This window comes from Salvelinus alpinus, chromosome 3 (genome assembly GCF_045679555.1).
Source record: "Salvelinus alpinus chromosome 3, SLU_Salpinus.1, whole genome shotgun sequence".
Classification (NCBI taxonomy): domain Eukaryota; kingdom Metazoa; phylum Chordata; class Actinopteri; order Salmoniformes; family Salmonidae; genus Salvelinus; species Salvelinus alpinus.
The window spans coordinates 57,621,872-57,646,185 of NC_092088.1; the positions used below are offsets into that span (position 1 = coordinate 57,621,872).

A 24,314-nucleotide genomic window follows, 5' to 3' on the forward strand; every position below is an offset into this window, starting at 1 on the left:
CTGAAAAGCATATTTGAAATCGGACACTTTGGTGGGATTAACAACAAGATTACCTTTAAAATGGTATAAGAAACATGTATGTCTGAGGAATTTTAATTATGAGATTTCTGTTGTTTTGAATTTGGCGCCCTGCACTTTCACTGGCTGTTGTCATATCATCCCGTTACCGAGATTGCAGCCATAAGAAGTTAATAACAAACAAGAAGCCAAATCAAACTGTAACAGAGAGTGTTGAGTACTAGGGAGAGGCAGAATTATGCAGTAATCAAAACCATACATCAACTAATCTCAAATGAACAAGGCATCCAGACAGTTCAGCCCATACAGACCCAGAGGACTGGAGCCCTGCCCAGCATTTTATGGCAAATACGTCACCATGGAAACCTCATAAGCACTTTGGCTGTCCTTGGGGACTAGCCAAGCCCACCATACACAACTCCCAAAGTGGGGCGGACATTTTGTGGTTAATGGGAGTAAGGGCCAGTGATGGGACGTTTAAATGGAGGATTTAGGATGGGCGGTCTTGTTTTGAATATCCTCGTTTTTTCCAGCTTAACGTTGTAGCTTAGCCACACGGACACAGCAAGAGGACGTCCACAATGTAAATAAACAGTGAACCCTCCTCAGCGAAATACACTTCACACATAAATCCGGTCTCTGATAGCACACGGAAGGGCTCAGCGCATTGCATAATGGGCTGCTGAATGTTCATGTGGAAAGTGAAAACACATTTACAGGAAGCTCCTAATGATCATCTGAATTGTGTTTGGGATCTTGGCTGCTTCATCTGGCTCCACTGAGGCGGAACAGTGCACCACGCTGAACGGGAGCTTTGCTGAGAGACCGGTTGGGACAAGAGCAAGGGAAAGGACTCCTGGGAGCTATATCTGGGGAGAGAAATAATGTTGTGTTGAAGCTACAAGTCTGTCTAAACTCGTTGTAAACCACAAACTGTCAGCAATTCTATCCATAACAATTAAAAATACAGTTATTAATGCTACTTTAACGGCAGTCACTGAAATAACACTCATTGTCTTGCATGGAAAAGGGATTCGTCAAATTTCTCACCACTTTAGTCAGGTTGTGAAGGGTGCAAATTTCCATTCCTCTGAGATGGGCAGGAAGCACTTGAAACAAATGTGGTCAAGAGGACCTGTCAGAGCTCAAGATCTCTTATCTCCCTCCCCACCTAAATGAGGAAAGGTAACGTGGCTAACTTCATCCAATGCAAGCTGATATGGATGCATCAAGACATCCTAAACATAAGTCAATATATAGCAAGACAACCCAGCCAACAATTAACTACATGCAGGCTTGCAAGTCAAGGTTGACAAATGTTCACATATGGAATCACAGGTAGAGAGAGTGTCTCCCCTTTCATCTTTTGGTTTCTTATGAGCAGTCAAAACACTTACCCACTGTCTCCATAAACCACAAGTCCTACTTTTTGGGAAAACAAATATTTATCTACAGTGCTTAACTTCACCTGACTTTGACCGGCCACTCGGAGGCCATATTTTGGATTAGACCTCAGGTTTTAATAACACTCCCACGCTGTATCTATCTAGCAGTTCTCTCTGTCTTGATCACATTCTCTTGGCTTTTGAAGCTTATCTCAGACATTTGCACTTCAGACAGCACAGGTTGTTCACATCTCAGACCAGGGTGGGACAGTATTGGTGCACAGCCAAGGAAAGGGGAGGAAGAACAAGATCCCATGATTGATTACCTGCTTAGTGTGGCTTCCAGAAAGTTCAGCAACTCTCATCACTTATCCTTTACTAAACTCTATACTCCTAACCCATTTGTAGCATCCCTGAGACTCTACACAAGCTGTTTGTAGCATCCCTGAGACTCTACACAAGCTATTTGTAGCATCCCTGAGACTCTACACAAGCTATTTGTAGCATCCCTGAGACTCTACACAAGCTATTTGTAGCATCCCTGAGACTCTACACAAGCTATTTGTAGCATCCCTGAGACTCTACACAAGCTATTTGTAGCATCCCTGAGACTCTACACAAGCTATTTGTAGCATCCCTGAGACTCTACACAAGCTATTTGTAGCATCCCTGAGACTCTACACAAGCTATTTGTAGCATCCCTGAGACTCTATACAAGCTATTTGTAGCATCCCTGAGACTCTACACAAGCTATTTGTAGCATCCGTGAGACTCTACACAAGCTATTTGTAGCATCCCTGAGACTCTACACAAGCTATTTGTAGCATCCCTGAGACTCTACACAAGCTATTTGTAGCATCCCTGAGACTCTACACAAGCTATTTGTAGCATCCCTGAGACTCTACACAAGCTATTTGTAGCATCCCTGAGACTCTACACAAGCTATTTGTAGCATCCCTGAGACTCTACACAAGCTATTTGTAGCATCCCTGAGACTCTACACAAGCTATTTGTAGCATCCCTGAGACTCTACACAAGCTGTTTGTAGCATCCCTGAGACTCTACACAAGCTATTTGTAGCATCCCTGAGACTCTACACAAGCTGTTTGTAGCATCCCTGAGACTCTACACAAGCTATTTGTAGCATCCCTGAGACTCTACACAAGCTATTTGTAGCATCCCTGAGACTCTACACAAGCTGTTTGTAGCATCCCTGAGACTCTACACAAGCTATTTGTAGCATCCCTGAGACTCTACACAAGCTGTTTGTAGCATCCCTGAGACTCCACACAAGCTATTTGTAGCATCCCTGAGACTCTACACAAGCTATTTGTAGCATCCCTGAGACTCTACACAAGCTGTTTGTAGCATCCCTGAGACTCTACACAAGCTATTTGTAGCATCCCTGAGACTCTACACAAGCTGTTTGTAGCATCCCTGAGACTCTACACAAGCTGTTTGTAGCATCCCTGAGACTCTACACAAGCTGTTTGTAGCATCCCTGAGACTCTACACAAGCTGTTTGTAGCATCCCTGAGACTCTACACAAGCTGTTTGTAGCATCCCTGAGACTCCACACAAGCTGTTTGTATCCATCTATTAGTAGTATATTTATTCTGTGGTCAAATCTAGGCTGTTACTGGTCAGCAGGTATCTGAATACTGCAGGGCACCGATGATTTTATTCATATTTGTTTATACAGTAATGCATTCCAATGATTGTACAAAACTGATGGAACATGGGCTCAAGAAAAAAAAAATTTTCTTCCCATAAATCAATCATGTTGAATTAAGTCACTTTATAAAATCAGAAATTATCGAAGGTGCTTAGTATATAAGGACTATACACTGAATATACAAAACATTAACAACACCTGCTCTTTCCATGACATAGACTGACCTGGTGAATCCAGGTGAAGCTATGATCCCTTATTGATGTCACTTGTTAAATCCCCTTCAATCAGTGTAGATGAAGGGGAGGAAACAGGTTATAGAAGGATTATTAAGCCTTGAGACAATTGAGACATGGATTGTGTATGTGTGCCATTTACAGGACAAAATATTTAAGTGTCTTTGAACGGGGTATGGTAGTAGGTGCCAAGAACTGCAATTGGGTTTTTCCCACTCAACAGTTTTCCGTGTGGATCAAGAATGGTCCATCACCCAAAGGACATCCAGCCAACTTGACACAACTGTGGGAAGCATTGGAGTCCATGCCCCGACTAATTGAGGCTGTTCTGAGGGCAAATGGGGGGGTTCCTAATGTTTGGTATGCTCAGGGTATAAAGTACACTTTTGGCAGCACCAGTGGGAGCCAACGCATTCCAAAATTCCTCCAATCCCCTGCCATATCTGTTATATATCCACAATGGATTTACACAGGCTTTCTGCAGCACGTCTCCCATTATATTACCACCTTCCGCAGCTACGTACAGAGCAGAGAACAGGAAGAAAACTCCCCTGAACTCCACCCTCCCTACAGTATGTGCTGTAACTCCTCCATAAATCTAGGAGGGTCATAGCTGAGCACTGAGTAGGTGCACGCACATACTCCAGCATCCTCAGTTTGTTCCATCAGTGAAGCCCTAGGCAGATCGACCGTCGGCATGCAAAGCTCTGGACAGATTGGAGAGCCTCCAATGAATCCATCACATCTCACCTTTCATGACTGCCAGGGCATCTTGGACCATACTGCCCCCCCCCCCCCCCAGTGCATTGTGGGATGTCATATTACTCTATTTAGATTATATACGTGAGTCTCTGGGCATGCTCACATCGCTCTGTTATTAGAGCAGAGCTGCACGGGAACTCAGCTGGGTTATCGGGTGGTCAGTATCCAGCATCACAGTGGAAACCAAGACCATGAAACGGGTAGTCCTTGGGAATCCCCAGTTCTCGTTACTCTCAGCTCTGATGTCAATCTCCTGCTGTGACATTATTGGCAGGTCAGCCAATCAAACAATCCCCCCTATCTCCTGGGCAATCAATTCTGGGTGGCCACTGTGAGCCATGTGGCTGAATGATGTGTACAAGGACACTCTCCGAGGGTTTTGCCAGTGGCCCCCACTTTTTTCCCAACATGCCAAGTGTATCTTTGGGAAAAGAATACTCCAAGGGAAAATCTCCTCAATACTCCCTCTGCACAGCTCATCCCCCAACCCCCCCAAATCCCACAGAGCCCCCAGCCTTTGTAAAAAAAATATTAACTCTCACCAGGCACACAATCATCCACAAACACAGGCACATTGAAAAACAAGCACACAGATCTCCAAACAAACACGTCATATGAAGGAGTATCTGGATGCAGCACTGTAGTAGGATATTACAGTACAATATTATTTTGGAAAAGCTTCTGCCATTATGCTGGTCAACATATGCAGTTATTCCAGGGATCTCTAGCCCTAAGGCTGTAGAGGAGACAGGGCTTTACAGGATCCAGACAGCCTGTGTGTTGAGGCCATCAGCTGCTTTGTCATTATAACAGTATATTATTGACAATGGCGAGGCCCAACAAGTACTTGGCTGATCCTGTGATCCTAAGGGTGAGACTGGCACAACTTCAAAGCTCACAACGACAAGTACACATATCACACACACACACACTACAGGGGGACTAGGCTCTGAGGGGAACAGGTCAATTAGAGCAAATCTCAGCATGACTCCTTGATAGTAAACAGTTTTTCTAACCCCTGAAAGACAAAGGTTAACTCACAATGCTTCAAACCACAGCTAGGGACAGATAGTAACGAAAGGTTGAACTGACCCAAGATTACTTCATTAACAGCCAACAAGACAGGGACATTCACATACTGTTACTGTGAATAAAGGAGAGGAAAAGGAAGATAAAAAGGGAAAGGAACAACCCCAGTCCATCTGCAGCAGAGTTTAAGACCCTCGCCTTATCCCAGGGGGACGTCTAATCGCTCATTTCCGTAGAGTCATTCTGGGGCTCCGCCTGTACAGCTAATATCCAAAACAACCTCCAGAAAGCTCCTCTACACTACAGTGCAAGAAAAAGTATGTGAACCCTTTGGAAATACCTGGATTTCTGAATAAATTGGTCATCAAATTTGCTCTGTTCTTTATCTATGTCACAACAATAGACAAACACAGTCTGCTTAACTTCTTATGGCTGCAGGGGCAGTATTGAGTAGCTTGGATGAAAGGTGCACAGAGGTGCCCATAGTACTGACTGCTCCTCAGTCCCAGTTGCTAATATATGCATATTATTACTCGTATTGGATAGAAAACACTCTGAAATTTCTAAAACTGTTTGAATTATGTCTGTGAGTATAACAGAACTCATATGGCAGGCAAAAACCTGAGAAGTTCCACTTCCTGTTTGGATTTTTTTCTGAGGTGGCAGATTTTCAACCAAGCTCTCATTGAAATTACAACGAGATATTGATGAGTTGTCACTTCCTACGGCTTCCACTAGATGTCAACAGTCAATAGAACTTTGTCTGATGACTCTATTGTGAAGGGGGGCCGAAGGAGACAGGAATTAGTCACCACTGCCACGAGCTGACCATGCTTTCACCATGCGCGTTCACATGAGGAGGACCTCCGTTCCACCACTCATCTGAAGTCAATGTAATTCTCCGGTTGGAACGTTATTCAAGATGTATGTTAACAACATTCTAAAGATTGATTCAGTACATCGTTTGACATGTTTCTACTGACTGTTACGGAACTTTTGGACATTTCGTCACGTTATAGTGGACACGCTTTGTGACTTTGGAATTGTTTACCAAACGCGCTAACCAAAGTAGCTAATTGGACATAAATAACGGACATTATCGAACAAATCAAGCATTTATTGTGGACCTGGGATTCCTAGGACTGCATTCTGATGAAGATCATCAAAGGTAAGGGAATATTTATCATGTAATTTCTGGTTTCTGTTGACTCCAAAATGGCGGCTAATTTTATTACATTTCTGAGCGCCGTCTCAGATTATTGCATGGGTTGCTTCTTCCGTAAAGTTTTTTTGAAATCTGACACAGCGGTTGCATGAAGGAGAGGTATATCTATAATTCCATGTGTATAACTTGTATTATCATCTACATTTATGATGAGTATTTCTGTTGAAACGATGTGGCTATGCAAAATCACTTGATGTTTTTGGAACTAGCGAATGTAACGCGCCAATGTAAACTCAGATTCTTTTATATAAATATGAACTTTATCAAACAAAACATGCATGTATTTTGTAACATGAAGTCCTATGAGTGTCATCTGATGAAGATCATCAAAGGTTAGTGATTGATGTTAGCTATATTTCTGCTTTTTGTGACTGCTATCTTTCGCTGGAAAAATGGCTGTGCTTATTGTGGTTTGGTGTGACCTAACATAATCGTTTGTAGTGCTTTCGCTGAAAAGCATATTTGAAATCGGACACTTTGGTGGGATTAACAACAAGATTACCTTTAAAATGATGTAAGAAACATGTATGTTTGAGGAATTTTAATTATGAGATTTCTGTTGTTTGAATTTGGCGCCCTGCACTTTCACTGGCTGTTGTCATATCGATCCCGGTAGCGGGATGCAGCCATAAGAAGTTAAACTAATAACACACATACATTATACATTTTGATGTCTTTATTGAACACACCGTGTAAACATTCACAGTGCAGTGTGGAAAAAGTATGTGAACCCTTGGATTTAATAAATGGTTGACCCTCTTTTGGCAGCAATAACCTCAACCAAATGTTTTCTGTAGTTGTGGATCAGACCTGCACAACGGTCAGGAGGAATTTTGGACCATTCTTCTTTACAAAACTGTTTCAGTTCAGCAGTATTCTTGGGATGTCTGGTGTGAACTGCTCTCTCGAGGTCGTTCCACAGCATCTCAATCGGGTTGAGGTCAGGACTCTGACTGGGCCACTCCAGAAGGAGTATTTTCTTCTGTTGAAGCAATTCTGTTGTTGATTTACTTCTGTGTTTTGGGTCATTGTCCTGTTACATCACCCAACTTCTGTTGAGCTTCAATTGGCGGACAGATAGCCTAACATTCTCCTGCAAAATGTCTTGATAAACTTGGGAATTAATTTTTCCATCGATGGTAACAAGCTGTCCAGGCCCTGAGGCAGTAAAGCAGCCTCAAACCATGATGCTCCCTCCACCATACTTTACAGTTGGGATGAAGTTTTGATGTTGGTGTGCTGTACCTTTTTTTCTCCATACAAGTTGTTGTGTGTTCGTTCAAAACAACTCAACTGTAGTTTCATCTGTACACAGAATATTTTGTCAGTAGCGCTGTAGAACATCCATGTGCACTTTTGCAAACTTCAGACGTGCAGCACTGTTTCTTTTGGACAGCAGTGGCTTCTTCCGTGGTGTACTCCTATGAACACCATTCTTGTTTAGTGTTTTACGTATCGTAGACTCGTCAACAGAGATGTTAGCATGTTCCAGAGATTTCTGTAAGTCTTTAGCTGACACTCTAGGATTCTTCTTAACCTCATTGAGCATTCTGCGCTGTGCTCTTGCAGTCATCTTTGCAGGACGGCCACTCCTAGGGAGAGTAGCAACAGTGCTGAACTTTCTCCATTTATAAACAATTTGTTTTACTGTGGACTGATGCACACTACGGCTTTTAGAGATACTTTTGTAACCCTTTCCAGCTTTATGCAAGTCAACAATTCTTAATCTTAGGTCTTCTGAGATCTCTTTTGATTGAGGCATGGTTCACATCAGGCAATGCTTCTTGTGAATAGCAAACTCAGATTTTGTGAGTGTTTTTTATAGGGCAGGGTAGCTCTAACCAACATCTCCAATCTCGTCTCATTGATTGGACTCCAGGTTAGCTGACTCCTGACTCCAATTAGCTTTTAGAGAAGTCATTAGCCTAGGGGTTCACATACTTTTTCCAACTTACACTGTGAATGTTTAAATTATGTATTCAATATAGACAAGAAAATACAGTTTAATCACACTATGTCTGTCTATTGTTGTGACTTAGATGAAGGTCAGATCAAATTTGATGACCAATTTATGCAGAAATCCAGGTAATTCCAAAGGGTTCACATACTGTTTCTTGCCGCTGTAAAAAAGGTACTGAGCAAACACTGGGTTTCACACTGACTTTACCATTAACTCTTTCATGTCACCCTCTCTCAAAGCCTCTGAACTCAAAGCAGAGGGGTTTGGACTCTGTTTAAATGTAACTGTGTCGAAACATCTCATGAGCTCAAAAATGAAAAAATAACAAATGTATATTGGTGCTTAATTTTAATTTCCTTATGTTGACATTATGTGGGGGTGTTTGCAGAATGATTCTTTAGAGAAAGAACAGATTATCAAAGAGTTTATGTCTCCTTGGCTAGCGTTTTACTCCCACTCTATACCATTATCCCAGAGCTGCTACATGTGGGAGTTTGTAGGGTTTCAGCTAATGTTGTATGTAACAGACACGCCTTTGGCCACATGAAAATCAAATTAAAGTAATCCCAGTGAAGGTCATGTCGCATCTCTCTCTCTCCCTCTCTAAGCAAATAGTTTCCCATCAGCAAAAGGCAAAAGCCTGAAGGTTCATGCAAAACATTCACAACAAATAGGGCTGCACAATTAAAGATGCATTCTCAAACCGTTTTATCATTTCTGCCAGTAGTTTTGAAAGTGGGGCTCACGAGCCAAAACAGCTACCCATTTTTTTGTGTACTACATCATCCATTTCGTGTGGTATGTTACAAATCGAATTTGTGCAATATGTTATGAATTTTTTGTGCTTAAGATCCCAGAGTGAGTGTTTAATGAAATTCATATACAAATCACAGCATTGATTTGTATATGAACCTATTCCAAGGTTAGGTATTCCAAACCTATTCCTACACCTATTCCAAGGTGGCTTAGCAGTTCAGACGTCTTTTTCTGTTCCGTATTGTTCGTGTCCTGTATATATATATATTTACACCTTTCTTCGCATATCTTTTATCTATTTTATTATCCAAGAACTCAACTACAAAAGCTTTCCTGCAAAAGCTTTCCTGCAACCCGCTTCACCAATTACAAAAGTATTACTTACCTCAATCTGAAAATCCATCGTGGAAGCTAGCCAGGGGCTAATTCAGAAGATAGCCTGAAAGCTTAACCAGAAGCTACTCCGATAGCTAGCCAGAAGCTAATCTGTAGCTGCCCCGAAATTAGCCGGTTTGCTGGCTAGCGTTGGTGTTTCAGCTGCCCACGTTTAGTGGTCATCAGCTATTCCTTTAGCTCGATAATCTACCGGCACTTTTGTGCAACGCGACTCGGACCGGAGCATTCCGGGACTCTTTTTTTTTTTTTCTCTCAGTTTCCCCGGATTCCAGCCGCAGGCTCTGGACACTTGTACCTTGATTTCGCAGCTAGCTAGCTGCAAACCGTGTGACTATTGGCTTACGTCGACCCCGGAGCAAACTCTAATCATTCTGGAGCTAGCCAGCTGAGGAGTTCCATCACCACCCGGACCCGTTTCTTTTGTTGCTGCTGCAGATACGGAACCCCACCGGGCCTTCACGACTGACTGCCGCGACTGACTGCCGACGTTATCTGCCCGAGGGATTTATCCAACTGGCACCTCCGTCCCGACGTTACCTGAACGCTCATCTGAGGCCCGCTAATCGTTAGCTGTCTTATCGGCTGCTATTTGAACAAGTATATTGGACAACTATTATTATTATTATTATTTATTTATTTTATTTTTTCCTTGGGTCACTATATCTATTTTGCCAATTTGGATTGATCCCCTCTACCACACGGAACCCCACTACACGGAACCCCACTAACCTACCGACGGAAACGCACGAGGTATCTACAAACAGACCTCCATCCTATGCTGCTACCGATAGCCATATACCCGGCCAGCTGTCTGGATCGCCACGACCCCAACCAACCTCTACTCACTGGACCCTTATTGATCACTCGATTAGCATGCCTCTCCTTAATGTAAATATGCCTTGTCCATTGCTGTTCTGGTTAGTGTTTATTGGCTTATTTCACTGTAGAGACTCTAGCCCTGCTCTCTATACCATATCCAACCTCTCAGTTCCACCACCCACATATGCGATGACATCACCTGGTTTCAATGATGTTTCTAGAGACAATATCTCTCTCATCATCACTCAATACCTAGGTTTACCTCCACTGTATTCACATCCTACCATACCTTTGTCTGTACATTATTCCTTTAAACTATTTTATCGCCCCCAGAAACCTCCTTTTACTCTCTGCTCTAGTAGCTCTAGGCGACCAATTCTCATAGCTTTTAGCCGTACCCTTATCCTACTCCTCCTCTGTTCCTCTGGTGATGTAGAGGTGAATCCAGGCCCTGCAGTACCTGGCTCCACTCCTATTCCCCAGGCGCTCTCTTTTGATGACTTCTGTAACCGTAATAGCCTTGGCTTCATGCATGTTAACATTAGAAGCCTCCTCCCTAAGTTTGTTTTGTTCACTGCTTTAGCACACTCTGCCAACCCGGATGTTTTAGCCGTGTCTGAATCCTGGCTTAGAAAGACCACCAAAAATTCAGACATTTTCATCCCCAATTACAAGATTTTCAGACAAGATAGAACGGCCAAAGGGGGCGGTGTTGCAATCTACTGCAAAGACTGCCTGCAGAGTTCTGTTATACTATCCAGGTCTGTTCCCAAACAATTTGAACTTCTACTTTTAAAAATCCACCTCTCTAAAAACAAGTCTCTCACCGTTGCCGCCTGCTATAGACCACCCTCTGCCCCCAGCTGTGCTCTGGACACTATATGTGAACTGATTGCCCCCCATCTATCTTCAGAGCTCGTGCTGCTAGGCGACCTAAATTTGAACATGCTCAACACCCCAGCCACCCTACAATCTAAGCTTGATGCCCTCAATCTCACACAAATTATAAATGAACCTACCAGGTACCACCCCAATTCCGTAAACACGGGTACCCTCATAGATATCATCCTAACAAACTTGCCCTCCAAATACACCTCTGCTGTTTTCAACCAAGATCTCAGCGATCACTGCCTCATTGCCTGCATCCGTAATGGGTCAGCGGTCAAACGACCTCCACTCATCACTGTCAAACGCTCCCTGAAACACTTCAGCGAGCAGGCCTTTCTAATCGACCTGGCCGGGGTATCCTGGAAGGATATTGATCTCATCCCGTCAGTAGAGGATACCTGGTCATTTTTTAAAAATGCCTTCCTCACCATCTTGAATAAGCATGCCCCATTCAAGAAATTTAGAACCAGGAACAGATATAGCCCTTGGTTCTCTCCTGACCTGACTGCCCTTAACCAACAGAAAAACATCCTATGGCGTTCTGCATTAGCATCGAACAGCCCCCGTGATATGCAACTTTTCAGGGAAGCCAGAAACCAATATACACAGGCAGTTAGAACAGCCAAGGCTAGCTATTTCAAGCAGAAATTTGCTTCCTGCAACACAAATTCAAAAAAGTTCTGGGACACCGTAAAGTCCATGGAGAATAAGAACACCTCCTCCCAGCTTCCAACCGCTCTGAAGATAGGAAACACTGTCACCACCGACAAATCCACTATAATCGAGAATTTCAATAAGCATTTTTCTACGGCTGGCCATGCTTTCCACCTGGCTACCCCCACCCCGGACAACAGCACTGCCCTCCCCTCTGCTACTCGCCCAAGCCTTCCCCATTTCTCTTTCTCCCAAATACAGTCAGCTGATGTTCTAAATGAGCTGCAAAATCTGGACCCTTACAAATCAGCCGGGCTAGATAATCTGGACCCTTTCTTTCTAAAACTATCTGCTGAAATTGTTGCCACCCCTATTACTAGCCTCTTCAACCTCTCTTTCGTGTCGTCTGAGATCCCCAAAGATTGGAAAGCAGCTGCGGTTATCCCCCTCTTCAAAGGGGGGGACACCCTTGACCCTAACTGCTACAGACCTATATCTATCCTACCCTGCCTTTCTAAGGTCTTCGAAAGCCAAGTCAACAAACAGATTACCGACCATTTCGAATCCCACCACACCTTCTCCGCAATGCAATCTGGTTTCAGAGCTGGTCATGGGTGCACCTCAGCCACGCTCAAGGTCATAAACGATATCGTAACCGCCATCGATAGGAAACAATACTGTGCAGCCGTATTCATTGACCTGGCCAAGGCCTTTGACTCTGTCAATCACCACATCCTCATTGGCAGACTTGACAGCCTTGGTTTCTCTAATGATTGCCTCGCCTGGTTCACCAACTACTTCTCTGATCGAGTTCAGTGTGTCAAATCGGAGGGTCTGTTGTCCGGGCCTCTGGCAGTCTCTATGGGGGTGCCACAGGGTTCAATTCTTGGACCGACTCTCTTCTCTGTTTACATCAATGATGTCGCTCTTGCTGCTGGTGATTCTCTGATCCACCTCTACGCAGACGACACTATTCTGTATACTTCTGGCCCTTCTTTTGACACTGTGTTAACAACCCTCCAGGCGAGCTTCAATGCCATACAACTCTCCTTCCGTGGCCTCCAACTGCTCTTAAATACAAGTAAAACCAAATGCATGCTCTTCAACCGATCGCTGCCTGCTCCTGCCCGCCTGTCCAACATCACTACTTTGGACGGCTCTGACTTAGAATATGTGGACACCTACAAATACCTAGGTGTCTGGTTAGACTGCAAACTCTCCTTCCAGACTCACATCAAACATCTCCAATCCAAAGTCAAATCTAGAATTGGCTTCCTATTCCGCAACAAAGCATCCTTTACTCATGCTGCCAAACATACCCTTGTAAAACTGACCATCCTACCAATCCTCGACTTCGGTGATGTCATTTACAAAATAGCCTCCAAAACCCTACTCAATAAATTGGATGCAGTCTATCACAGTGCCATCCGTTTTGTCACCAAAGCCCCATATACTACCCACCACTGCGACCTGTACACTCTCGTTGGCTGGCCCTCGCTTCATACTCGTCGCCAAACCCACTGGTTCCAGGTCATCTACAAGACCCTGCTAGGTAAAGTCCCCCCTTATCTCAGCTCGCTGGTCACCATAGCAGCACCTACCTGTAGCACGCGCTCCAGCAGGTATATCTCTCTAGTCACCCCCAAAACCAATTCTTCCTTTGGACGCCTCTCCTTCCAGTTCTCTGCTGCCAATGACTGGAACGAACTACAAAAATCTCTGAAACTGGAAACACCTATCTCCCTCACTAGCTTTAAGCACCAGCTGTCAGAGCAGCTCATAGATTACTGCACCTGTATATAACCCATCTACAATTTAGCCCAAACAACTACCTCTTTACCTACTGTATTTATTTATTAATTTATTTTGCTCCTTTGCACCCCTTTATCTCTGTCTCTACTTTGCACTTTCTTCCACCGCAAACCAACCATTCCATTGTTTTTTTAGTTTTTATTTTACGTGCTGTGTTGTACTCACTTCGCCTCCATGGCCTTTTATATTTTTATTTATTTATACATATATTTGTTTGCCTTCACCTCCCTTATCTCACCTCACTTGCTCACATTGTATATAGACTTATTTTTTTTTTTTTTCACTGTATTATTGACTATATGTTGTTTTACTCCATGTGTAACTATGTGTTGTTGTATGTGTCGAACTGCTTTGCTTTATCTTGGCCAGGTCGCAATTGTAAATGAGAACGTGTTCTCAATTTGCCTACCTGGTTAAATAAAGGTTAAATAAAATAAAATAAAAAATTGACATGTGCAATATCGATATGGCATTATTTTGAAACGCCACTCAGCCGTCTGTTTTTATAGTTTCCTCTGTCGCTTCTCTCCTCTGACCAGACACACCAAGCATGGCCCCCTGTCTCTCAAGCAGCGCAGTTCCTCCTCCTTGCTGTAAGATTCAACAGAATGATGCTGTATTTCACTTTGCTTCTTAATATAAGGGCTGGATTCAATCAGTATCGCCAAAGTTCAGTGTTGTAGCGTGCTTTAAATTTAAAAGGTCATTTTCAATTGAGCCGACATATGCAATGTTGGCCATGAATGCAGTCTCTGCTAACACAGGAACATTGCCTTTAAATGTCAATCTGGCTACAAGACGCGGAACGTCGGCCATACGGATTGAATCCTAGGCCTAGGGCCATGCACACATAGGTCCTTGGGTGTGCACACAAAATGTATTCACACAAACTGCCTGGGTCCATAAGTGAATACATATGACTGTGATGTTTTACATTCAGACCCAAACCCATTGAAAAACGGTAGCTGTTTTTAATTGAGCAGTAAAACTAATTTGGCCCAGCACCAAGCTCCTGTCCAGCCACTGATAAACCCCCCCCCCCCCCCCCCCCCCCCCATCCTGTCAAACATCACACATTCCACAGCCCAGGCCTCTCTACACACTACCACTACCCACTAAAACACCACCACATTCCAGAATGCCCACTACAACACCATTATCTTCATTCAACTCCCTTCTGATTCCATACAACCCATAAATCACACACACACACACACACACACACACACACACACACAGACACACACACACACACACACACACACACACACACTTCAACAGTAACAGTGATGCTGCATAATCTTCCAACAGGTTGTTTAGAATAGATGACACCCAGGGCACAACTGTAGTAAAGTCAGAGAACACAGACTGGCCCAAGCTGAGGTCATCCCTGGACCTCTCTTAACTCTCTGTGACTAGAACTTGAGGCAAAGCAAGATCAGCACTGGACATGTTTTACATGCCTCACTTAGGTTCTGGGTCCGGCACAGTGTAAACAGAAAGAGGAAAATGTCCTCTCTTGTGTGATAAAAAGGTGGTGGCGGCCTGGGAATTAAACTACATAAATGGATGCCAAAGAGCCTGATGTAAAGGACAGGAGATGAAAGGGAGGTAAAAGGTACAGAGGAAAAGAACATTGAGAACGCTTTCAACCATTAATTTCGATCTCTCCATTTATACAGACAAGTCCACAAGAGGCGAGAGAGAGAGAGAGTCTCCATCGAATTAACTAAAAGGGCAGAAAAAGAGAGAGAAAAGGTGGGGGCGATGCTGAATACCTTCCCGGCTGAAACAGAGTGGTCTATATTTAGCCAGGACTGTGCTGCTGGGCAAACGCACTAGTTCTCTGTCGCACTATTCCATTTCTTATCTGCTAGCAGCTTTCCAGCACATGCCTCCTTTCCCCTCCCCAATGGGGCTCGAACCCACTTACAGAATTGTGGATGAAGAGCCAGAGAGGATCCCACGAGGCAAGGTCATGCCAGCCTCCACAGCCATGCTCACCCAGAGGAGAGCACTCAGCCTGGGCTGCACAGCACAGCTGACCAGGGGTCCCATAGATGGAGAGGCTAGAGTGAGGCTATACAAGTCAGTCCAACCCCACTAATGGGGAAACCAAACCCAAACTCACAGGGAAATTCTGTGTTGGATTGACTTTAAAGGAGATATGTGGAGATGTACAGTGCATTCGGAAAGTATTCAGACCCCTTGACTTTTTCCACATTTTGTTACATTACAGCCTTATTCTAAAATAGATTTTCCTCATCAATCAACACACAATACCGCATAATGACAAAGAAAAAAATAGGTTTAGAAATTTTTGTTTTTGTTGAAGCACCTTTGGCAGCAATTACAGCCCAGTCTTCTTGGGTATGATGCTACAAGCCTGGCAAACCTGTATTTGGAGAATTTCTCCCATTCCTCTCTGCAGATCCTCTCAAGCTCTGTCAGGTTGGATGGGGAGTGTCGCTGCACAGCTATTTTCAGGTCTCTCCAGAGATGTTCGATCGGGTTCAAGTGTTGATCCACTCCTCTTCAATGGCCGTGCGAAGTTGCTGGATATTGGCGGGAACTGGAACACGCTGTCATACACGTTGATCTAGAGCATCCAAAACATGCTCAATGGGTGACATGTCTGGTGAGTACGCAGGCCACAGAAAAACTGGGACATTTTCAGCCTCCAGGAATTGTGTACAGATCCTTGCGACATGGAGCCGTGTATTATCATGCTGAAACATGGCGGCGGATGAATAGCATGACAATGGGCCTCAAGATCTCGTCATGGTGTCTCTGTGCATTCAAATTGCCATTGATAAAATACAATTGTGTTCACTGTCCGAAGCGCATGCCTGTCCATACCATAACCCCACTGCCACCATAGGGCACTCAGTTCACAAAGTTGAACTGAGCAAACCAGCAAACTGCTCGCTCACACAACGCCATACACGTGCTCTGCGGTTGTGAGGCCAGTTGGCCGTACTGCCAAATTCTCTAAAACAACATTGGAGATGGATTATGGTAGAGATTTTCACATTAAATGATCTGGCAACAGCTCTAGTGGACAATCGTGCAGTCAGCAAGCCAATTGCACGTTTCCTCAAAACTTGAGACATCAGTGCCATTGTGTTGTGTGACAAAACTGCACATTTTAGAGTGGCCTTTTTGTCCCCAGCACAAGGTGCACCTGTGTAATTATAATGTTGTTTAATCAGCTTCTTGAAATGCCACATCTGTAAGGTGGATGGATTATCTTGGCAAAGGAGAACTGCTCACTAACAGGGATGTAAACAAAATTGTGCACAACATTTGAGAGAAATACGCTTTTTATGTGTATGGAACATGTCAGGGATCTTTTATTTCTACTCATGAAACATGGGACCAACAATGTTGTTGATCCATCCTCAGTTTCCTCCTAGCACAGCCATTCAACTCTGTAACTGTTTTAAAGTCACCATTGGCTTCATGGTGAATTCCCTGAGCGGTTTCCTTCCTCTCTGGCAACTGAGTTAGGAAGGATGCATGTATCTTTTTAGTGACTGGGCGTATTGATACACCATCCAAAGTGTATTTAATAACTTCACCATGCTCAAAGGGATATTCTATGTCTGCTTTTTTTTGTACCCACCTACCAATATGTGCCCTTCTATGCAAGGAATTGGAAAACCTCCCTGGTGTTTGTGGTTGAATATGTGTTTGAAATTCACTGCTCGACTGAGGGACCAGATAATTGTATGTGTGGGGTACAGAGATGGGGTAGTCATTCAAAAATCATGTTAAATACAATGTATTAAATACGACGTATATTGTGACTTGTTAAGCAAATGTTTACTCATGAACTTGTTTAGCCTTGCCATAACAAAGGGGTTGAATACTTATTGACTCAAGTCATTTCAGCTTTTCATTTTTTATTTATTTGTCAAATATATTTTAAAAAACATTTCAACTTTGACATTATGGGGTATTGTGTGTAGGTCAGTGACGAAAATCTAAATGTAATCAATTTTAAATTCCGGCACAACACAACAAAACACAACAAAAAACAACTGAAGACACTATAGATAGTAGGTTACACTGCATAATAAAACAATCCCTAGTAAGCTAGTGTTTTATTTGGCAATAATAAACTGGTTTTATGCACAACAACTTTCTATGCAAGCTGGGAGTAATGCCGGTTTAGGTAGGCTATACAGGAAAGTTGTATATATATATTTTTTAATCTATTGGTTGCTGATTAGTATGCTTTTGTATAAAAAATAAATTTTACAATCTGCAATGTTTGAATTTCCAGGTTTAATTATGAAAAAGTAATTACATTATTGCCACGAGACAGCAGTCTAAAACGCAGCCTTGAGGCACTATAGCTTTGTGAAATGTTAGGCTTAACATGAGAAAATAATCACCCAATAGGCCTACCAATAAACATTTATCCATTAGCTAAAGCAAAGCTATAGGGTACATGCCCTGGCACCACAGAAAGCCCATCATCGATTTCATAGGCAGTCGCATAGATATGTCGCAATTTCAGCACCATGGACAGTGATCAGTAGTCCATACTTTGAGTGGCTGTCGGGCTGATGGATTCAATTTTATTTAAAAAAAATTGGCAGGGGGTTCCGAAGTCCAAAGAAACTGCATTAGCCAGTGTCTGCACTAAATACTGTTGCAACACATACTGATCTGGTTTATATGTAGAAAACAAGAGAAGATGGAGGCAAAGACAGAGAGAGATACATGGAGAGATACAATCTTTGATCATTCTAATCACAGTCATACTCATACTAGAGCACATCGAACCATAAACTATCACCAAGGGTTCACAAGTAGGCCAACGGCCTATGATGCTAGCCGTCCTAACAACTGAGCAGAGACCTATTGACGTGTAGCCTATGCGCATTACTGTTTCCTCTTGGATGGCTTCATGGAGCAGTATCCCATACTCTAAATGGGTATAACGGGTTTGTGAAATGGTGTGGTAAATATTAATATTCAATAGCAAGAGGCCCGCTTACTCCCAATAGTGATGCTGCAGCAGAGCAATGATTTAAGACCGAACTGCATCACGACAGTGAGTGCAACCCGGGCGAGCAAAGCCCATGGATGTCTCATAATCACAAGGCGTTCGTAACCAATTAAAATGCCTCAAAGCCCACTTCGCTCAATATAGGGACAACCCCGTTTGGCACCAAACTGTGAAGATGTGAGGCAAATGGGGGATTTTGCCACCAAATGGTCGTTTTAGCAGTTCGGGTGTGATTTAAATTGTGCCAATGACATGAAGTCGCTGAATGTTTTTAACTCGACACAACATCAAAGGGTAGCCTCAAGCCACATGTAGCGGAGAGCACTGATTAAGATGTGACATATGTCTACAGTGATGAAGACGTATCGCCTATAATATCTTATACATAATGGTTTCAAGTTATCAATATATAATTACATCTAGGCGCCAATTCAATATCATTACGCACAGTTAATATAATACATTCTATGATTTAGTTTTGAATGTCACAATTTCAGTTTGGTTTGAAATCAGCGTTGCGATCTGTCTACATACAGGGCGACTACGCCTGCGTCTCTTCAAAAGGCAGTAGTCTCCTGTGTGTATACCGTTATCTATACACTCTTAACCCTCCATATTAACATGGCGCACTTCTGTGACTGCAAAGTGGCTAACTGATTCATAGAAGCTCTGAATGGCCTTTTCAAAAACACTATGCTGCACAAATACAATAGAAATCTGATAGCGTTCCAAGCAAAAACAACTTATACAGGGTAAATAGAAGAACAGGAACCAACTTCAACGTATGATTGCATCCCTAGCAACGTTGATATAAAAAAAATCTGTCCCGTTTCCATATTTTTGCAACTGATGCTAGATACAATGAAACAATTCTTCGCACGCTAATCTGCGCATAGTTTAGATTAACGAGAAGAGCACCAACCCAATAGCCTATCTCAATAAAACAATCAAACTTACCAATCAACAAATTCGCAATGAACTTCACCGCGGAGAAGCCTGCAAACAGCACGAAGCCTGAGACTGGACGACCAAAACGTAGAATCCTGATGGAAGAATCCTCTCCACCTCCTTTGCTGCAACAGCACTGCCAACTGCAGCACAATCTCAACAATGGGCGGAGATTTCGCCCGCAAGGTCTCATTCACACACCAAGTGGGTTCTACGCAGCGCTACTTCGTCAACATCTCTCCACAGGCGTGATTTAGGGTATTTAATTGACCTGTTTGAAAATAAAAGTAGGATTTATTGCGGTCTATATCGCTATGCTGCCACTGAAATTCAACCCTGCCCTTGTGTTCGAAAAGGCTATATGCCACACGAGTTATGCTCCGGGTCAATTTCAGTGGGGGTTAAAGTAGAAAATTGTCATACTTGAGTAAAAGTAATGATACTGTAACTTAAAAGAAAATGACTCAAGTAAAAGTCACCCAGTAAAATACTACTTTAGTAAAAGTTTAAAAGTATTTGGTGTTAAATATACTTTTGTATCAAAAGTAAATGTAATTACTAAAATATACTTAACTATCAAAAGTAAAAGTATAAATCATTTCACACTTATTTTAAGCAAACCATTGTTTGTTTTGTAATCTACAGATAGCCAGGGGCACACTCCAACATTCAGACATAATTTACAAACGAAGCATGTGTGTTTAGTGATTCTGCCAGATCAGAGGCAGTAGGGATGACCAGGGATGTTCTCCTGATAAGTGCATGAATTGGACAATTTTCCTGTCCTGCTAAGCATTCAAAACGTAACCAGTACTTTTGGCTGTCAGGGAAATTGTATGGAGTAAAAAGTACACTCAGACAAACGGGTGCTATCTAGAACCTAGAAGGATTCTTCAGATGTCCCCTTAGGAGAACCATTTGAATAACCCTTTTGAGTTCTACGTAGAGCCCTTTCTACAGAGGGATCTACATGGAACCAAAAAGGGTTCTGCCTGGAACCAAAAAGGGTTTGCCTATAGGGACAGCCGAAGAACCCTTTTGGAACCCTTTTTTATAAGAGTGTAGTGAAGTAAAAGTAAAAGTTGTCAAAAATATAAATAGTAAAGTACAGATACCCCCAAAAACGACTTAAGTAGTACATTAAACTATTGACCACTGGTCAATTTGACCCATATAGTAAGTACAGTAAGTACACCAAGATCATAAATATATGGTTTTAACCTCCCAAAATGTATTTTCCAGTAGCTGGGAATCACAGGAAGATGCTGGAGGGAGGGCAGCCCATAATAATGGCTGGAAGGGAGTAAATGGAATGGCATCAAACACATGGAAACCAAACATATTCCGCTCCAGCCATTACAATGAGCCCGTCCTCCCCAATTACGTGCCACCAACCTCCTGTGCCGGGAATGACCTCTTTCATATGCTTTTTCCCCCTTCGTTTTTAGACCCAACTGTTCAAAATGTTGATCAAAACGTTTGATTACCAAAGTCGTAAATCAATCAAATGATGACATTTAATGAAATGAAATTTTTAGCAAAAGTTTAGCCAAACTTCAGATCTGTCCCTCGGCCTCTGAACATCACAAGGATAACATACTTATATCCTTGTGATCATCGTGGTTAGACCTTTACTGCACAGAAAACCATTAGTCTCTAGCACAAAGGTCAAGGTCAAAGGACAAATTGCATGTCAACTACAGGTCAAGTACAGAGTAGTGTTGTTGTTGTTTTGTCGTTTTGTCGTTTTACAAGGTTATTACCATACATAGAGGACTAGATGAAGGGTCATGGTGGAATTTTCTTTGCTAAATAGTATTTTAGTGATTAAAAACTCAGTTGCGGGTGAAATTGACATGTTTAAAGGGAAGGGTTAATTAAATGTATCATGTTACATACATTTATACCAGTTGAGAATTATTAAACTAAATTAAATCAGGACTGGTAAAAGCTCAAGCCAAAGAAAATTGTGTGAGTACTAAAGAGTCACCAGAGTCGACCCATGGAACCTAAAGGGGCCGACACATTGGAAATACTTTGTGGAAATTCTTGAAAGATTCCATGTTTTAATGATAAATTCAGATGTAGATGATGTTTTATAGAGAGATTTTAAAACGGCGTGTTATAGAAAAACCCCAAAGGAAATACAGGCAGCCCAGAAGAAAGATTTCCAAAAAATAAATCCAATTATGTCTCTAGGAATTAGCTTTCTTGTTTATTCTCCATCAAAATAGAGAGACATTAAACATATTAGAGAATGTTTAGCCATCATTTTAATGCATTAAATGGTTATAGAGAGAACACTGAAATCCTAAACATGTGAATGAGGTACAGGTACTGTAAAGTAATGGACTGTGTCTCAGAATCCGTTTAAGGAAATGAAACACTAGCCACTTTAATAATGTCTCCGTATCTTGCATTACTCATCTCATATGTATAAACTGTACTATATACTATTCTACGGTATCTTAGTCACTTTAATTGAGTGTAAATATTGCATCACCCATCTCATATGTATACATCGTACTCTATACTATGCCACTGTATCTTAGTCCAATGCAGCTCTGACATATATGTATATATATTCTTAATCCATTCCTTACTTAGATTTATGTGTATTTGGGGTATATGTTGTGAAACTGTTAGATATTACTTGTTAGATATTACTGCACTGTCGGAGCGAGAAGCACAAGCATTTCACTACACCCACAATAACATCTGCTAAACACGTGAATGTGACCAATACATTTGATTTGGATTGGATTTTTTTGACACTGTACGTGAAGCAACTCTGACACGGTCACAAGAAGCTTTCAAGATTCCCACCATATGTGTTTTGTATATCACAAATACTGTATATAGAAAACTGTTAAAAATAGTCATACAAAAGTATAACAACTCAACAAATGAGTCCACTGGAGGAGTACAGTGTTTGTAGCCCAGCTGCTGCTGAGTCAGTGGTACTGTGACACACAGGGCCATAGGCCTGGTGTCAGCTGGAGGTATTACAGCAGGAGAGTTGTGTGTTTGTTAATGCTCTGTATGGGGTATAGCTCTGGACCCCCATTTTCTAATTTTCTGGCTCAACATTTTCTCACATCTCTGGTTCTGATAAGCATACTTTGCTTCCAACATCTGGAGTTGAGAAAGCTTGGGTCAGGACGTCCCGTTTCCTCACATGGGGTGTGTGCGTGCATGTGCACGCTGAAGGGTCTGAGTGGACAGGGTCCAACCTCTTTACATGGAGTGAATTATATGTAGTCTGTTAACGTGCCTTCCCTTCTCTGCAGTAACTTATTCAGACATTGTCATGCTCATTATGTATGTAAAGTATTTTCACATAATTTACAGTAGGCCTACTATGCTTTCAATAAATACAGAAGGAAAGGTAACATTTGCAACTCATCTCTGTGCTAGATCGAAGTATGGTTGTCATGACAATGTGTTTACCAGGAAAAGCCATCTTGGCTGTAGTCCTGGAACTGTCCAGCAGGCAGTATATCGCCCCTCCTGCTGTGGAGTCAGTGACAGCAACACTCAGACAGACAAGTCATTGTTGCTCTGTGGTGGATGTTGCGCTCACTGTGGAAGTATGAGTAATCCTAGTCCTATGGCCTCACAGCTGGATCACAAAACAATGCAGTAATTGCAACCAGACAAGTCCATGCTTAAGTCCATTTGAGGACCACTGCTTTGTTGTTGTTACTATACCTTACCACTTGGTTAATACAAAAAGGATAGTGATCATATTTAGAAATGAGTCTCCTTGAGTTTTCTATTTTTTGACACTTTTTTTATACAGTGCATTCGGAAAGTATTCAGACCCCTTGACTTTTTCCACATTTTGTTACGTTACTGTTAAGAGAATTTTGTTCTCAATGTTCATAAACTGAACTTCAATTAAACTACTCTGTCTGTTACTAAGAATTTGTAAGGTTCTTATTGAAATGAAAAAGACAGAGGCCAGTCTATAATAGTCAGCACAGTTTATTTACGAGAGCTCTGCTTATCATTTCCTGTATATTGGTCTACATACCTCACATTTCGTCATAAATGTCCCTCCTCCTCTCAGAACCAATGACAATATAGTTCACAAGTCTTCTCCTTCTCATAAATTGTCTGCCACCTGTTATACAATCTACTACAAGCCCAAGGTATCTCCCATCCCTGGTTGGGGACAGAATGTCCTGAAAGGAACACAGTAGTACAGCTTGTCTGTCGATAGCTCCTCTTATCATTTGTTTCACACTTGCACCCTGCTTACATACTAAAAAAGGAACAAAAAGTCCTTGTTCTAATTCTGACTAAAACTACACACATCGGATTTAGATTTATGATTCTAATAAATGTAATACAATCATACAGTGACAGGGTAGAATTCTGTTAGTTATAGTTCTATGTTAAATGTATACATCATTTAGTCATTATTCATAAAATGCATAACAGTTACAGCCTTATTCTAAAATGTATTAATGTTTTTCCCACTCATCAATCGACACACAATACCCCATAATGACTGAAATATTACATTTCCATAAGTATTCAGACTCTTTACTCAGCACGTTGTTGAAGCACCTTTGGCAGCGATTACAGCCTCGAGTCTTCTTGGGTATGACGCTAAAAGCTTGGCACACCTGTATTTGGGGAGATTCTCCCATTCTTGCCTGTAGATCCTATCAAGCTATTTCAGGTTGGATGGGGAGCGTTGCTGCACCTCTATTTTCAGGTCTCTCC

At 42.3% G+C, this 24,314-nt stretch overlaps 1 protein-coding gene across 1 annotated transcript in view; it reads right to left on the reverse strand.

Annotated features, from left to right (window-relative positions):
- Positions 1 to 19,752, reverse strand: part of LOC139570997 (spectrin beta chain, non-erythrocytic 1) — a 136,594-nt gene extending 116,842 nt beyond the window's left edge. Inside the window, exon 1 of the mRNA XM_071393429.1 lies at positions 19,590 to 19,752. The gene's annotated coding sequence lies outside the window, so the exon portion shown is untranslated. The remainder of the gene's footprint in view (positions 1 to 19,589) is intronic.
- Positions 19,753 to 24,314: the final 4,562 nt, after the last annotated feature.